The following is a 3,965-nucleotide window of genomic DNA, read 5'->3' on the forward strand; positions in this document are numbered from 1 at the left end:
GCACTTGAAAGGCAGCTGCTCGAAAATTGAGTGAATCAGCGAAGCGTCTTCCCGGTGGCCTACAGCAATAAACTTGGGCCTGGCCATTTTTTTTTACTCCTGGCCGTTCAAGAAAACCATGAAAGATTTATTACTTCCCGCTTTTGCGTACTTCGAACGTTGTTCAGTACCATGTTCTTTTAAAGTTGCTGTGTGATGTAATTTGGCGTTGTCTTGAGGTGTAATCGCGCTGGGCATAAACAGCCATGTTTTGCCCACACAGCGAACTTACAGCAATTGTTGTGGAAGCGATAGACTCTGTAACTATACGCGACGACTACAGGTGTATCCTTTTGTGAACAACTGCAACGTGCTCTCTCACACTCATACATTCGCCCAAACGTGCCCACTTGCCTGAAGTCAACTGCGACGGTGACTGTCTACGGCCTACTAATTGTATATTTTTGAGGAGCGAGGCAAGTCCTAACGAACCAGCGCGGCAGCTCTTTCGCTGTGCACGGTTGCATAACGCAGACAGTCACGAAGAAGTAGCAACACTTGTGAGGATTTCTGGATGCCATTTAAGTAGCTTTCCGTAACTACGCCGATATGCCCCCGTTGCGTCACATTACGCGCAAGTGCTCGCGAAAGAATGTTCTTTTTCTTGCTACTGGGTTGTCGTAAATTCAGACCTTGGTCTTCCTCTGCTGCCCCTCGGGAATAGACGCAAAACAGGGGAAGAAACCAGAGTTGTCAATGTGCGGTGGCCGGAGAGAAAGCAGGTTTCGCTTTCCGGATGGCTATTTTAAGAGGCAAGCTTTCATCGAATGTGAAAGGCTGTGTTGCGTAAAACGAGAAAGCCGATTATAGTCGAAGAGCGGCACTCTGCTGCTTGCATGCATTTTCTCTAGTCGCGAGGTGCTGGCCGAATAGCTGCGCGCTCGAGTGCCGCTGTGGAAACCGCACAGCGTCGCCCGCTCGGCGACCAATATAAAAACTGTGCTATAGTCGAAAGTGAAATGGCGGACGCTGCCTCTAACAGGTGAAGGGGCAAGGGTGGTAGAAACTTCATCGGAATTTCGCAATGAACTCGTTCGAATGGCCAATCGCCAAAGCTAGAAATGAGAGCTGAAAGGGGACATCACTTTCTACAGGGATCGCTTGATGTAATTTACGGTAAAGCATCACGACTTTCTCTCTTCAATGCATCTTCTGTTGTAAACATGTCGGAGGAACAGGACAATCCATGAGGATGAGGTTCAATAGGCGCCATGCTGACGCAGCAAGTGATCTCCGAAACTCTGTTTCAGAACACTTAATCAGCTTGGCTATAACTTTGGTGCACTGTAACTATTCATTCCCACTCAGGCTTCAAGTCAGCCAGAGATATAACATACAGGCAAGCATTCCCAATGCAGAAATTTAAAGCATACAACCATCAGGGATAAACGTTTCTACGACAGACGGGGCCAGTGATATTTGTCGCGAATTCGGCGGAGATGGCGAATAAACCCGAAACGGCTGCTGTTGGCTCGTCGTGCGAAGGCTGTAGAATTTCTTCACAGATGTTCGTAGGGGCGACAAGAAGGCAGGCGGTTTTGTTAGGTGCGAAGTTTTTCTTCCCGAGGACGCCATTCTGATGAAAAAAGGAGGCTAATCAACGTTTGAACGCTCTAGGGGGGGGGGGGGGGAATAAAACAGACTTGCCTTCCAGGTACTCTATGATGCGCTGCAGCTCAGGGTCTGAGCGCTGGTATTGTACAAAGTCGCTGGGCTTATGGGTCCCAGAAAGGCGTCCTCATCATCTTCCGGTGGCTTGCCGGCAGTGGCTCGTGATATGCAGTGTGTGTCGGTGTGCTTCCAAACTTATAGATGACGGCGATGTAGAACTCCTGGACACGCATATGATGAGACGGCCAGAACGGTCCTTGAAATTAGCGATCCAGAACAGTGCGTCGTCCTTCGACGTACGAAGTCACGATCTCATTTGGGCGTTGAATTCGTGACTACAACAGAAGGAAGCTGCGCTCTTTCTCCGGACGACGCCGCTGAACGTCCCCAGTAGCTGTTTCCTGAAGGTCTGCCACGTCGTCAGGGAAAGCTCGTGGCTTTAAAACTACGTTCTCGCTGGGCCGTCCAATGCAAAAGAAACATCCCGGAGTATTGCTTCGCTGTGCCAAGCGTTCAGCGCAGCCACACGGTCGAACACGTCCAGCCTGTCTTTGACATCTTCTTGCGCTTGTCCATGGAAAGTCGGCGGCTCACGAGGCTGGCGAAGCACAATGGGTCGTCTGTGCACTCGAGTCCACCTCTGGAGAGATGAAGGATTGAAGGTCCAGCTCCTCCACAAGATGTCACTTGGGGGTGGCAACGCCGTGGACAATGGACGAACAGGCTGAAGTGGATTCGAAACGAATTCGTTAATGGGCTGACTTGCGCCGACAAACAGTTGAACAAGTCAGCGGTGACGACAGCTACAAACGTGCCCGGCGGTCGTCAAATAATAGGATTTCCGCAGCTCTCGACTGCCCTCACTTTAAAGCAGGCGAATAACTTTCCAGATAAGTCCCGATAATGATTTTCCTCAACCTGGAACAACGCTGAACCAAATGCGTGTGACTAAAACATTTTAGATAAATAATGGTACTTTAATAATAATAATAATGATAATAATAATAATAATAAGTAGTAGTAGTAGTAGTAGTAGTAGTAGTAGTATAGACTTTTATTCGACCAAAATTTATAGGCCGAGCATTTCGACCGCCTGGGCGACCAGAAGCCGCTGTTCTTCTTCCCCTTCAGCGCCAAGCCAGTCGAGCCAGGTGGTGATGGATAGAGAGGGTGGGGGGAAGGAACCCGACTGCTGAGCAGCCGGGCAATAGAAGAGGCAATGGGCCAGGTCCGCATAGATACAGGGGCAGTTGGGACAGGAAGGGTCCGATCGATAGCGATAGAGGAAGAGGCGGGACGGGGTGATAACTGCATTCATCTGAATGTGCCGAAGAAGGCGAGACTCCGGCACCGTGAGTGATGGATGAGGGGGAGGGTAAAGGCGTTTGTCGAGGCGGAACTCAAGGTAGACCTCTTTTATGGTGCGGCGAAGGGTGAGTCTCCCACCGTCCTCCGAGGGCTTGGGCCAGGGGATCAACGGTGCCCGGAAAAGTGTGTCGCGGGCGAGCTGATGGGCCAGCTCATTGCCGTCAATCCCTGAATGCCCAGGGACCCAGCGGAGGAAAACGATGGAAGGCTGCAGTGCGGAGACCGCTCGTTCGACCTCCTGTTGGAGAGAAGGGGTCAGGGTGCGTTTCTGTATGTGATGTATAGCGGCTTGTGAGTCTGAATAGACTGTGTACTCTTGGATAGAGGGAAGGAGGGCAAATGACTGGAGGGCATGCGCAATGGCGAGAACCTCGAGGGACAATGCGTCTGGAGGGTGTAGATACGGCCCGGTGGTGTGGGTTTCAGGAGCAGGGAGGTGTGGATGGTACAGGGCGTAGCCGCAGGAACCTCGAGGAGCCACGAAAGAGGCATCCGTGTAAGCTACACCCTGGGTATCAAAGAGAGGGGAATGGTGCTGCGCGGCCGCATGACGACGTCCGGCGTGCAGGACGGGGGACATGTTGGTCGGGAGGGGAAGGATACGAAGATTGGGGGCGGGGGTGGGAATAGGAGAGGTAAACGGGGAGATTGGAATGGGGGAGATACCCGCTTGAGTCAATAACCACTGACCCTGACGGGTAAGGGAAAGCCGGGCAAGCTGCGAGTCACGATGGAGACTGAGAAGAGAACGAAGAGGATGGAAGAGGCCTGTGGCAAAGAGCTTAGTGGTAGAGGTAGTGATAGGGAGGTTGAGAGCTGCCTTGTAGAGGCCCACAAGGGCAGTCTCGAGAGCGTTAAGTTGAGTCTGAGTGAAGGAAGCGTAGGGTGCAAAGTACTAGACCTTGTTGAGGGCCAGCGCGTGGGCAACTCGGCACGCGTGAGCCTCG

Source organism: Amblyomma mixtum, chromosome 3, assembly GCF_055824585.1.
Source record: "Amblyomma mixtum isolate Tamu chromosome 3, ASM5582458v1, whole genome shotgun sequence".
Taxonomy (NCBI): domain Eukaryota; kingdom Metazoa; phylum Arthropoda; class Arachnida; order Ixodida; family Ixodidae; genus Amblyomma; species Amblyomma mixtum.